This window comes from Molossus molossus, unplaced genomic scaffold (genome assembly GCF_014108415.1).
Source record: "Molossus molossus isolate mMolMol1 unplaced genomic scaffold, mMolMol1.p scaffold_m16_p_13, whole genome shotgun sequence".
In the NCBI taxonomy this organism is placed as follows: Eukaryota; Metazoa; Chordata; class Mammalia; order Chiroptera; family Molossidae; genus Molossus; species Molossus molossus.
The window spans coordinates 1,666,978-1,681,672 of NW_023425348.1; the positions used below are offsets into that span (position 1 = coordinate 1,666,978).

Sequence of the window (14,695 nt, forward strand, 5' to 3'; positions counted from 1 at the left end):
GTCTTCCACAGCACAGTGAGACACGTGCAAAACGCTGTGTGCACCTGCTACAAGTATAGTTGGAGATTTCTTCAAAAAAAACACTTTTCTTTTCCCCTGTCATATTATACTTACATTCCCCATGAGCTATGGGGGACAATCTTTGAATTTTAAACTGAGATAATGTACTTTGGGAGCATTAATTAGCATTTAGTGTGGAAAATGAAGTATATTTTAGTGCCACTAATATAATCCACTTTGTTATGGGCAATAATTTGATTATTGATTTCAGATAGCATCAATGAGGAAAGACTTGTATCCAAGAGTTTATAATGGCAGAAAACTTTAGTTCAATTTATAAAAAGAACAATTTATTGACTGTGAAATGAATAAAGGATGTTATAGATTTTAAGCTACTATTTAAAATAAATAACACTTGTTCGAAATACAGTAATATTATCTCTAAAAACTTGCCAAATAGTCAAATTGTTTTAAGACATATAATTTTTTTTTGGCAAGAATAACATGAACAATCTAGAAAGACCTACTTATTGCAGACTAAACTAATTCAAAACTTGTAAAACTTTTAGATAAGATAGGTCCAGGTTTATGTTTCCCTTAGCTACTGATGAAATTTTATAAAAAGTAATATCAGTAGCCCAGGCCGGTTTGGCTCAGCTGTTAGTGTCAGCTCATAACACTTTTAGATAAGATTGGTCCAGGTTTATGTTTCCCTTAGCTACTGATGAAATTTTGTGAAAAGTAATATTCGTAGCCCTGGCCAGCTTGGCTCAGCTGTTAGAGTGTCAGCTCGCAGACCAAAGAGTCCTGGGTTTGATTCTAGCCAAGGGCACATACCTTGGTTGCGGTTTGTCCCTGGCCCCAGTTGGGGTCATGCAGGAGGCAGCTATGCGTTGTGTCCCTCTCATATCAGTGTTTCTCTCTCTTTCCCTCCCACTCTGTCTGAAGAGAAATGTAAAAATATCCTCGAGTTAAGATTAAAAAAGAAAAAGTAATATTAGTAAAATAACTTAGAAAAAGTTAATCATGGTTAAAAATACACTTTGGAAACATTTCTTTATAAATAAGGTGATTAGGAAAATTATAATCTGGTTAAAATGCACTGGAGAAACATATATAAGACAATAATTATGGTCATCACAAATAATTGTTTTGTATACTACAGAAGATTCCTAAGGAATTTTATTTGCTCTGAACTGTTGGTCAACAGCATGCTATTAAATATGCTTGATATACATAAAATGCTGTTTTTGCTAAAATGTCCTGTAATTCTGATTTATGCCTATTCTGTATTAGTAAAATTTGAATGTATCAGAAAGTCCACTTTTATTATTTTTACTAAAGTTTCAATACTTGACCTATTTATCCTTAGAACCCCTCTGAATACAAGGTATAGAGGAAATTATAATTATTCTCATTTCACAAGTAGAAAAGCAGAATGTAAGAATGAATTATTAACCATTAGTAACAAACTAGAGATAGGATAAAGTGTGAAATTCGAGATCCTTATTTTCATTCTTTAGTCCATTAGTTCTTAGAAATTATTGATTGTGCTTTTATAAGATTTTGATATAGCATCTCATCCAAACATGATACTTTTTCAAGGAAGAGTGACATCTTTTCCATAGTCAAATAAAATGAGAGAGATGAAATGACCTTAAAAAGGGTAAAAAAGATATCCATTATCAATATAGAAATAGGAATTGAAAGAATCTTGTTTCTCTACTGCCCATTTCCCAATACATGTTTACTGAACACCTTTCTGTGTTTAGATATAGTGACGCAGACTTGTAAAGAGAGCTACACTGGCCCGGCCCATGCGCAGCTCACTGTGTTAGGAGAGGCAGCCATGCTTCTCTGCAGTAGGAAAGATGACATGTACATAAATAATTTCCCTATAAGGCAGAGAGGAGTAGAAATAATTCAAGAACTCCAGATACAATATTGTGAAAGTTTGTAAACAATAACTTTTCTCATTTTTTAGAGTTAGTAGAATCTGCCATAGCTGTATTATCTTCACAGCACCAGAAAGAGCACTTCACCACAGCAGTAGGGCAGGCTAGAGGAAGCCTGAACTCGCCTGGGGTGGGATAGTGACCCTGCCTGTCCAAATGGGCAGGGAGACAAGACACCGAGGAGGCAAATAAAATAGCTCTGGTAGCAAGAACCAGGAGAGTTCCCAAAGAAGAGGCTGTGCTAATAGGAGCCTGAATGTCGGTTTCATGGATCAGTCAAGTTTCTGGGGTGTGTCATCCAGATTCAGGACTGCCTCAGCGTCAGAAGAGTCAGCTCTTCCCCACTTTTTCTGCCAATATTTCTTAGATCTTTCTGCAGGGCCAGAACCAGAACGTCACAATCAAGCATTTACTTGGAGGCTGGGAAGTATAAAGTAGGTAATTATAAAGTAAGGCTGGTCTGCAAGCTCACAGTAGAAGAAACCCCTATTTCATGACAGAACAAAACAGGCCCAGGACATGGTACAGAAAAAGACTGATGTTACTGCTTAATTTGTAGAAATGGAGATTCCAGGTTTCATTAAAACTTAACTCACGAGAACCATAATTATTTGATTAAGTGATTTTATCTTTATTGGAAAATAATGCCAATGTTAAATACTATTTTTTTGCCTTCACCTTTTATTGAGTTCTGTAATCAGCTTTATATCACAGTTTAATTTATTTTAATTATCAAAACCTTAGTGTACACTTGAAAATTGCCAGAAGTAGGTCAATAATTTTGCAACCAATCTAAGTAAAGTGTCTTCACATGTTAGTGGGCTTTATCTCTCTAGTCCCATTACAAGTGTTTTGGGAAGATAAGTGATTATATTAGAAACAGAATTAATCACTCTGTATGCGTTCTCATCCAGCAGTGCACATAGTGATAGTTCTTGTTTGAAAATCATAATATTCCAACACTCAAATTTGCAATATTTTTTACTTAAAAATAATAACAATAACCATCATACTAGAACTTAAAAAGCATGCAAAATTCAGGAATTTCTGATTTAAAAAATGTCTTCATACCAGGAGAACCTATTTCATGGTAGCATGTAGTGCACTCCTTGCTTCCTGGTTGAATTCCAGGGTGCTTCTCTTTCCCTTTTTGATTTCCATACTTACTTTCCTTCTGTCCTGTACTAATCTTACCTTCAGCAGTTGGCCTTGCTGTGCTACCTGACTGAGAAGATACAGGACGTCTGGAAAGATGTATCTCCTTTACTTTTGAGCACTACCAAACACTTAAATCTACACTGTGCTTCTTACCCTTTGTTCAGTATTGAAGGGACCGGGGCACTTCCTTCTCTCTATTGCCACTGACTCCAGCTGTGGTCCTGGATCTAGCAGGTGAAGGTTCAGTGTGGTCCTAAGGTGTCTGTGGGAGCATCCTCAATAGTGGGAAGCACTAATTTTAACCAGTGTCACTTGAGTCATCTTGCTGCTTGTTTGAGTACTATGCAAATATTGTTTGGAGTATGAATCTGCATATACATATGTGTGTATATATATAAAATATAAATTTAAAATTATCAGTGTTAGAACTAATGTGCACATGTATTCATCCTTGTACATTACTTAAGACTATTTTTTTCAGAGTGATTTTCAGATCATCTACATCAGAATCACCTAATGTGCTTGCTAAAAAAGACTGTCCCTGGGCTCTACACTAGACCTACTGAACCAGGATCTCTGTGTTTGGGGCTCACAAGTTTTCCATGTGATTCACATGGGAAATACAGTTTGGAGTCATTGACTTAATATGATGGCAGAGATAGTATAAGCTACGAGGGCTTTAAAGTTGAAGACTAAAGTGAGGAAAAGTGTCTGTAGAATGAAGGAAGATCTGTCAGGGCAGGGAACCCAGAGGAAACAGTGCAGATGGCATGATGGGGAGAGTAGGAACTCCACCTATCAGCTAGTCTAATCTATGCTCCTTGTATCACTGCATAACCTTGTCATTATTTCCAGGTGAGTGACTAAAAGCTGTGAGTCAGACACCTACAAATGAAACCTCTATCTGAACAGCCTTCACATGAAAGTGGTCCCAATATTAGCTCCTCCTCCCCTTCCTGCAAGGTAAGTAAAATAGAGGCAGTAGGCATCCAGTACTTTCTCCCCTGATCCTTACCCCCTCTTCTGTGCTCTGGGCCTGGTGGGAGAAAGGAGAGAGGAGTATAATAAAATTGTCACTTCAAGAGCCCATGCTGCTATTCCTATTTATTTTTTCTTTCTGCTAGCATAGGGGCTTAAACTCTTTAACTCTTTTTTTTTATCCTCACCCGAGGACATTTTTAAAACTTTTTTGGTCAGATAAAGTGGGGGAGAGAGAGAGAGAGAGAGAGAGAGAGAGAGAGAGAGAGAGAGAGAGAGAGAGAGAGAAAACATCAACGTAAAAGGGACACATCAAGTGGCTGTCACCCACATGACCAACCGGGGCTGGGGACAAACTGCAACCGAGGTACATACCCTTAGCGGGAAACAAACCTAGACCTCTCTTGGACCCCAGGCCCACGCTCTAACCGCTGAGCCAAACAGGCCAGGGCTGGGGCTTAAACTCTTTATGATTGAGGAAAGCTAAGGGAACCATCAGTGAACTGAAATTCTGTTCATTCATAGAACATTTTTGTTATCACTTTTATTTTATTTTTCTCCATGACAGTCAAAATCTGGTGTTTTATTGGCCCTATCTCAAACATCGGAGACTCTTCTATCTTGTTAAACTATTTTATCTATTCTCTCTCTTACCCTGTTCATTATTGTCTTCTTTTCATTCTTCCTTTCATTACCAGTGTCTCAAATGACAAACATTGATCTGCGGGGTTCACTTTTTTGCAATCCACTTTCTTTACAGGCCCCTACTTTAATAACACTGCTCTCTCAAATATCATCAATGGTCTCTGCTTTTCAAAGTCTAATGACTTGCACTTTTTCTTGTTGATTAAAAGCCATAAAAAATAGTGGAGTTTAATATATATCACCTGGGAATCCAATTAGCGGGCCTGCTAATTAATCAATTAAAGCCATGGATTTGCAAATCTTTTTTTTTTTTTTCTTTCTTCAAATTCTTCTCTATTGATTTTAGAAGGAAGTGGGGGAGAGGAGAGGTTTGCTGCTACACCCATCCATATATTCATTGGTTAATTCTTGCACGTATATGCCCTGACCAGGGATCCAACCTGAAACTCTGGTGTATTGGGACAACACTCGAACCAAATGAGCCACCTGGCCAGGGCCAGGACTTACAGATCTTTACTTGGAAGTACAAGGTTGCATTTCATTACTATCTGACTTTGCCCACTGTTGCATTCATAGCTTTATTTCTTATTTATTATAATAGAGGATGAAAATGGAAAACTACAACACGTTACAATTAAATAAAAATTATGTCACATATATCTGTTTTTGTGAATTTGGACCTTTATACAATTTGTAATATAGCATTCTACAAGTTTATTAGTAAGACTATGTCATACAATAAATGTGTCTGTCATGTGTAATCAAATTTTATACATCTGATCAAAAGATATTTTATTTTATTTTTTTCAATTTAATTTTTTTATTTTTTAAAATTTTTTATTTTTTAATTTTATTTTTGTTATAGATGTTTCTCCTTTTTTACCCCATTGACACCATCCTCCCCATACCCCCCTCCCACTCCATCCCCTGCTTTGTTGTCCATGTCCATTGGTTATGCATACATGCATATAAGTTCTGTGGTTTATCTCTTCTCACCCCCCACCACTCCCTCTTCTAAGGGTTGTCAGTCTGTACCCTACTTCCCTGTTTCTGGGTCTACCCTATTCCTCAGCCTGTTGTATTCATTATATTCTATATATAAGTGAGATCATGTGGTATTTGCTTTTTCTGCTTGGCTTGTTTCACTTAGGATAATACTTTCCAGTTCCCTCCATGTCATCTCAAAGGATAAAAGATCTTTGTTACAGCTGCAGAGTACTCCATTGTGTATAAGTACCACTGCTTTTTTATCCATTTGTCTACTGATGGACACTTGGGCTGTTTCTAGATCTAGGCTATTGTAAATAGTGCTGCTATGAACATAGGGGTACATATATTCTTTCTGATTGGTGTTTCAGGCTTCTTAGGGTATATTCCTAGAAGTGGGATCACTGGGTCAAATGGAAGTTCAATTTTTAATTTTTTTGAGGTAACACCATATTGTTTTCCATAGTGGCTGCACCAGTCTGCATTCCCACCAGCAGTGTACTAGAGTTCCCTTTTATCCACACCCTCGCCAACACTTGTTGTTTGATGATTTGTTGATGGCGGCTATTCTGACAGGTGTGAGGTGATACCTCATTGTTGTTTTAATTTGCATCTTTCTGATGATTAGTGATGTTGAGCATTTCTTCATATGTCTCTTGGCCATTTGTATGTCCTGTTTGGAGAGGTGTCTATTCAGCTCCTCCGCCCATTTTTTAATTGGGTTCTTTGTCTTCCTTTTGTTGAGTTTTATGAATATTCTATATATTTTGGAAATTAACCCTTTATCTGATGTATCATTGGCAATTATGGTCTCCCATAGAGTGTGTTTCCTTTCCATTTTGATGGTGGTTTCTTTTGCTGTGCAGAAGCTTTTGAGTTTGATGTAGTCCCGTGTGTTCATTTTCTTCTTTGTTCCTGTTGCCTTACCTGATGTATCAGTGAAAATTCTGCTGCGTATGATGTCTGAAATTTTGTTGCCTACATTTTCTTCTAGAATTTTTATGGATTCACGGGTCACATTTAAGTCTTTTATCCATTTTGAGTTTATTTTTGTGTATGGTGTAAGTTGATCGTCTAGTTTCATTATTTTGTATATAGCTGTCCAATAATATATTTTCTTCACTTTTTTTTTTTTTGGTCTGGGAAGCTCTTTATTTGACCTTCTATTTTGAATGATAGCCTTGCTGGGTAGAGTAGTCTTGGATTCAGATCCTTGTTTTTCATGACCTTGATTACTTCATGCCATTCTCTTCTGGCCTGTAGTGTTTCTGTTGAGAAGTCAGCTGACAGCCTTATGGGGTTCCCTTTGTAGGTCACCTGTTGCTTATCTCTTGCTGCTTTTAGGATTCTCTCTTTGTCTTTAATTTTTGGCAGTTTCATTACTATGTGTCTTGGTGTGGGCCTGTTTGGGTTCTTCTTACTTGGGTCTCTCTGTGCTTCTTGAACTTGAATGCCTACTACCTTCACCAAATTAGGGAAGTTTTCTGTCACTATTTCTTTCAATATATTCTTTATCCCTTGCTCATTTTCTTCTTCTTCAGGGACTCCTATGATGCGAATATTATTACGTTTCCAGTTGTCCCACAGTTCTCTTAAGCTGTCTTCCTGTTTTTTAATCGTTTTTTTCTTTTGGCTTTCTGATTGGTTGAATTTTTCTACTGTCTTCTAATTCATTGATCTCGTCCTCAGCTTCCTCTACTCTGCTGTTTAGACTTTCCAATGTGTTTTTTATTTCTGATATGTCACTCTTGATCTCTTCTTGGTGGTTTTAATTTCCAATTGTTTTATTTTCAGCATCTCTATGTCCTTACTCATGCTGTTGAGCTTCCTCTAGATCATGGCTCTGAATTTTAGCTCTGTTAACTTGCCTAAGTGCTCCACATTGATATCATCTTCGGTGGAGGTCTCTTGTTCTTTCATTTGGCTTTTGTTTCTGTGTTTCATGATTTTGGCTATCACAGTGGGCTTTGGAGCCTGCCAAGTTTTCCCTGTGAGTATTGGTGTTCTGCTGTTTGTGGCTCCCTCTCTTGGGTTTAGATGAGTGAGGGAGGACCCATGTTAAACACCACTGGAAGTCTTACTTTTCTGGTTAGAGTTGCTAGCCCAGGAAAGGTACTGTTATCCTCCAGCTTTTTGCCTGGAGGCTAGCAGTCTAGGTTGCTTGAAGAGTTTTGGGTTGTTAGTTGATTGAAAAACTCCCTCAGGTGCTCAGAGTAAGGGGATTTTCCAAGGGTGGGGAAGATGCTCCTTGTTAATGAGCCTCAATTTACATTCCAATGGCCCACAGGGTGGGGTTGACTCTCCGAGCGAGGGGCTGCTGCCTCTCCCCAGAGCCCTGGGAAGGAGCAATATGGCCACCGTCCTGCGTAGCTGCAACTCTGCAAAAGCTCTGAGTGCCCTCCAAATCCCGAGTGTCCTCACACAGTTCCAGTCCAGTCTGCCCTCCCTCTGCTGGATCCCAAGGTGAGTGGCTGTGGCTATTTTAGTGTCTTCCTGGCTCTGCACTGTGGAGCTGCTTGGGAGTGTAACCCGAGGGTGCTGCTCACAGCTAAGGCTGCTGCTCAGCTTGGTTTCCCAGCCCCCATCTCGCGTCTTCGTAATCCTACCAGGATCGAACCACTGTCCCTGGTTATATGGTCCTCGCAAGCTGCTTTTCTCTTGCTTTTTCCCGTTGATTTGTCTGTGTTTTAGTTGTAATTCCAGTTTGGTCCTGGGAGACGGTCTGTGTAGCTTCCATTCACTCTGCCGCCATTTTGAAATCCAAAAGATAATTTAATTGATGAAGAAAATTTTCTACTTAAAAGTTGGCAATATAATAAATCTTTTGCTTTGTTTTCTCAAATGTTAAAATAATTAAGTACAACATTTAATGATACAATTTAAAAGCATTTAAATAAATCATTATAAAAAATATAAAATAAAGAATAATATGTTTCAGGACTTTGAGCTTTTCACTTTAATATTTTTAATTTAACATTTCTACAAAGTAAGCCCCATTTAAATTTTATAACAAAATGTAATTAATTGGAAATCTTAATTATCCTTTGAGTTCACACAAACAGGTTAAGGCAAAAGTAGGTTTACAGTTGTGAGTACACAGAACACAGTGTTTATCTTTGTATTATTTATTAATTATTGTATTATTTTCCATATGAACAACTGTAAACCTACCTCTGCCCCACCCTATATATGGAGAAGAAACTCTTGAATCAAATGCATTTTACTAATGAACTATATTAATGAGGGTGATGCTAAAATGTATTGAAGACTGTTTGTAGTAGGATGACATTTAAACAAACAGCCCGAATTGGTATGCTCTTTGCTAGCACATCAACTTGCTCTTGGCATGCTTAAGGCCTGGATGTCTGCTTGAAACCATAGGGAAGTAAACTTATTAGCTTATGCCACACAGCACAGTAGCTAAAAAAGGTCTTTATGTAGCAGGACAGTAATACTTATATCTGAAAGCTTTTTCAAATAACTCTGTTTCACTGCATATTTCTATGCGAAGACACATTTTCCATAACTTCTTTGATTCATTTGAGACTTTTTCTGTCTTCTTATCCTAAAAATGCTAGTGTGCTTCCCACAGAGAACAAACTGCTCTCTCAAAACGTATTTCTCTAGTAGGGTCAAGTGCAGCAGTGTGTTCCATGCCACTGTCTGCTTGGTGGTACTGTTCTCAGATATTGTCCATGCTGATTTCTACATGGAATGGGCAGAACTTTGCAGGGCAGAGGGCCAGGAGTATGGGCAGCATGTGTGGGATAATTTGGGCTCTAAGCCCTCAAGTATCCTTAAATACCTTCCCATTTATCTTCTATTATATTTGCACAGATTAATTACCATGTTAATAATAATTACCTTGGATAATTTAGATATTATAAAAACACTGAAGGACTAGGTTATGGAGTGTTTCCTTCTATGTGTATCAGCACTGCGGCACAAAGACAGCAACTTCTGAAACAATGTCAGTTCTTCTGTCCTTCCTCTCATTTTATCAACTCTTAGATGTTCATACTGTCATCCATAATATTCCATATTTCCAAAGTCATGGCAATTAATATACAGCAGTCCCTCCTTGTCCTTGGGGGATGCATTGGGGGATGTAGTGGGTGCCTGAAATCGCAGATGGTACCAAACCCTTTATATACTATTTTTCCTGGACATACATACTTATGATAACGTTTAATTTATAATTGAGACACAGTAAGAGATTAACAATAATGACTAATAATAACATAGAACAATTATAATAATATACTGGAATAAAAGTTATGTGAATCTCTCTTTCAACATATGTTACAGTCCTGAACTGACTCTTCTTCTTGTGACATTGTGCCTATGTGAATGGGTGAAGTAAGGTGACTTAGACATTATTAAGTAAAATAAGGGTTACTTGAACACAGCACTGTGATACCAAGACAGTTCATCTGATAGCAGAAAAGGCTACTAAGTGACTAATGGGCAGGTAGCATACACAGGGATATGATGGACAAAGGGAAAATTCCTGTCCCAGATGGGATGGAAAGGGATGGCATGAGATCGCATTATGCTTCTTAGAACAGCACACAATTTAAAATGTATGAGTCATTCATTTCTGAAATTTCTCATTTAATATTTTTAGACTGCTGTTGACCATGGGTAAATAAAACCATGGATAAGGGGGGGAACTACTGAACTTCATTATAACTATGCTTTACATTGACTGTTTTGACACAACCAACTAACCAATATATGAATTGGAATGAAATATTTTGGAATAGAAAGGCATAGTAAAGTGATTTCTGATGAATGTTGAACACAGCTGAGACTTACCAGCCAGGGATTATAGCTATAGAAAATCAATATGACTATAATAAATATCAGTCATGCAAAAATAATAACATAAATAAAATTGGAAGACAGATAGAAGAAAATATAAGAGCATTATATTCCAAATCTGATATAGCATAGAGCCAATCAGCACCTTTAAAATAGAAACATGTAGCTAAGACAAAACAAAACAACCATACTGACTCTAGACTCTCAACATTGTTCATAGTCTTTCTCTTAATATTAAAGAATTTTGTGGAAAGTAATATCTTTTGTCATAAAGAAATTTATTTGAAGTTTGTCAATTGCATATTTCCTTCTCTTCTGATGAATTCGAGTAAAATAATTATTAATTTTATATAAAAATAGCATTGTTTGAACTCAATTTTGTAAAATTATTTCCATGTATATTTTGTATTATATTTTCACATATTCATTTACAAGGTTAATAATTATTGTTTTGAATAACTGAAAGGTTACAAAGAGATGGAAGGATTGAGATATGGAGTAGAAATATAATTACCTATTATCTACCTATCTGCCTATCAATAACTGAAATAATGTTCACCAAATATTACCAACAATTATTTTTGGGTGATAACCTTGTTGTAGCCCAATAATGTTAAAGTATCTAACACTTGCTAAGAGTTCAATAAATATTTGTTGCATAAATGGTAAGGTTAGAAAACTGCTTAAAAATATAGAAAAATGCAGTGGACTCCTTCAGGACAAAATTCTGATAGGGCAGTTCTAAAAGAGGGGGTTCCTTAAATATATGAAAATTTGAAGAAAAGAGCATTTTTAAAATGTTAAGAATGTTTTATAATTATATAAATTTGGAGGTTGAAAGACAAAAGAAAATGGTTCTCATGTTTGATTCAAAAAAGCATGTTTAAGGTCTTGATTGTAAGCCTTGTTCAAATGTATTCGTAAAAGCAGAGATAACCAATTAAATTTTTTTATTATGTGGAAAAAAAGTAACGTCTACTCTGAAATTCATGCCACGGAAGGAGAGAAATGGAATGCACAGCCACAAAAACGCAGAAGGACAGGTGTCAGTCACTGTGATTTAGATAACTGAAGCTTCCTGGAGGCTGAATGAAAAGCAAGGACTTGATCCTTGATGTAATTAAGTGGCTCAGCAGAATCAGCTGAATTAGGAGTCAGAGGACAGTCGCATCCACTTTGGAATAATCACTTTCCTTGGCTTCAGTGTGCTCATCTGTAAAATGAAGATACTAATACCTTCCCTGTTGTCTTTGGAGGGTGATGATAAAGAACAAATTAGATAAAGGGAGTGAACATGCTGTGTAAACTATAAATCAGTGCATGAAGCAGTCTTATCATTTAAAGTCATTCTTAATGCGCTGCAGCAGGGAGAAAGTTGGGGAGAAGAAGCAGCTTTCCCTGTGAATTAACTCCTTGTCTCTGGGAGACCCTTAGAGAGCTTGTGTAAAGGCAGTGATAGAAAGTTAATTGCCCCTGTTTTACGCAGAGATTTTTTTTTTTTTTTTTAAACTTATCTTTATTGTTGAATGTATTACAGATGTTCCTCATTTATTTCCCCCATTGACCCCACTCCCGCCCCCCTACTGCCTTTCCCCACACCATTGTCTATGTCCATTGGCCATGCAAAAATGCATACAAATTCTTTGGTTTATCTCTTCCCATCCCCCAACCCCCTTCCCTTTGAGGTTTGTCAGTTTAACGACCAATTTGTACTTCTTCACCTTTTGCACCTATTCCCCCAACCCCCCTTCCATCTGGCAACCAACAAAATATTCTCTATATCTATGAAAATGTTTCTGTTCTGCCTGTTCATTTTGTTTGTAGATTCAATTGTCAATAGATATGTATTCATTGCCATTTTGTTTGTTCATATTTTTTATCTTTTCCTTCAAGAAGACCTTCAACATTTCATATAATAATGGTTTGGTTGTGATGAACTCCTTTAGCTTTTGCTTGTCTGGGAAACTCTTTATATGGCCATCGATTCTAAATGACAGCTTTGCAGAGTAGAGTAATCTTGGTTGTAGGTTCTTACTTTTTGTCACTCTGAATATTTCTTGCCATGCCCTTCTGGCCTGCAAAGTTTCTTTTGAGAAATCAGCTGACAGCCTTATGGGAACTCCCTTGTAGGTTACTGCTTTTCTCTTGCTGCTTTTAAGATTCTCTCTTTGTCTTGAACCTCTTGTATCTGGATGATGATGTGTCTTGGTGTGGTCTTCCTGGGGTTCATCTTGTTTGGGACTCTCTGTGCTTCCTGGACTTGTATGTCTGTTTCCTTCACCAAGTTAGGAAAGTTTTCTGCCATTATTGTTTCACATAGGGTTTCGATTTCTTGTTCTCTCTCTTCTCCTTCTGGCACCCCCAAGATGTGAATGTTGGCACGCTTGAAGTTGTCCCAGAGGCTCCTTACTCTATCCTCATTTTTTTGGATTCTTTTTTCTTTTTGCTGTTCTGATTGGGTGTTTTTTGCTTCCTTATATTCCAAATCAATGATTTGCTTCTTGGCTTTACCTATTCTACTATTGAATCTGTGTAAATTATTCTTTATTTCAGTTAGTGCCTCCTTCATTTCTGTCTGGTTCTTTTTATGCTCTTGAGGCCCTCACTAAGTTTGCTGAGATTCTCACTAAGTTCATTGAGCATCCTTATAAACAATGTTTTGAACTCAGCATCTGTTAGGTTGCTTATCTCCATTTTGCTTAGCTCTTTTCCTGGAGTTTTGTTTTGTCCTTTTTTTTTTAATCCTCACCCGAGGACATTTTTTTGATATTTTGTTTGAATAGAGTGGGAGGGAGGGAGAAAGAGAGAAACATTGACGTAAAAGGGACACATCAAGTGGTTGCCATCCGCACGACCCAACCAGGGCCAGGGACAAACTACAACGGAGGTACGTGCCCTTAGCGGGAACCGAACCCGGACCTCTCCAGACCACAGGCCGATGCTGTAACCGCTGAGTCAAACCGGCCTAGGCTTGTTCTGTTTTTATTTGGGACCTGTTTCTTTGTCTCCTCATTTGGACTGCCTCCCTGTGTTTGTTTCTGTGTATTACTTAACGAGAGGTATGAGACTAGCTAAGACCAGATGCTGCTTGTTTGAAAGAATTTAGGAAAACTTGAAGCAGGATCCAAGATAGTCAATCCTATGGTTAACCAACTGGCAACAGTTGGGTGGGCCTGAAAGTTAGGTGGGGCAGGGTCTCAGGGAATCACCAGGGCGGGGCCAACAGTGTGAGCCAAGTTTCTGGAGTCCCAGATATGGCGGCTGTCTACTGCTCCAGGGAAGGGCTCACCAAAGGAACAAAGGCCTCTGACAGCACGTCTTTTCAGGAGAAAGCCCTCTCTCCAGCCCTCACTCCAATGCCAAACAACTCAGTTCTTCCCTGTATGTCTCTGGCACCCTGAAGCTGCTTCCCCTCTGAGCTTAAGGGGAGCAAGTCCGAGTAAGTCCCTGTGTGGGCCCTTTAAGAGGAGCTGCCTGGGGCTCTAGCAGCCTCAGCCTCCCTGAGCCTCAGTTCCCGCTGATTTTTCCAACCAAAAGTTATGGGGACTTTTCTTCCTGGCACTGGAACCCTGAGCCGGGTGCCTGGTGTGGGACAGGGATCCTTCACTCCTCAGGGAGAACCTTCCCAGCCAAGGTTCCCTCCTGATTTTTATCTACCACACATGGGTGTGGGACCAGCCCATCCGCCTCTGCCCCTCCTACTAGTCTCAATGCGGCTGCTGCTTTAATTCTGTAGTTGTAGGACTTCCACTCAGCTTGATTTCAGGCGGCTTTGAATGATGGTTGTTCTGTAGTTTAGTTGTAACTTTGATGTGGTTGTGGAAGGACGCAATAAGGCGTTTACCTATGCCGCCATCTTGACCGGAAGTCCATAAGCAGAGATGTTTATGTTTGTTTTAAGAAAAAGGTTTTTACTGATCTGTCTCATTCTAGCAGATGCATGTCACTTTGCAGCATCTTTCAAACTGCTCTTTCTCAGAATGCTTCATTGGTTCACATCCTTCCAGGGTTTCATTTCAGGCTCTTCCTTTTCTTTCCAAACCCATGTCCATCAATGATATCATCTATTCCCCTGTCTACTCTGCACCAAATGAACATTTCCTACTATCCATCACACAGCTAGACATGGATTTTGGACAGGCACCTCA

At 38.3% G+C, this 14,695-nt stretch overlaps 1 protein-coding gene across 2 annotated transcripts in view; it reads right to left on the minus strand.

Moving 5' to 3' along the window:
- GRIA4 (glutamate ionotropic receptor AMPA type subunit 4) overlaps positions 1-14,695 on the minus strand; it is a 451,879-nt gene that overhangs the window by 152,829 nt on the left and 284,355 nt on the right. The window lies entirely within an intron of this gene.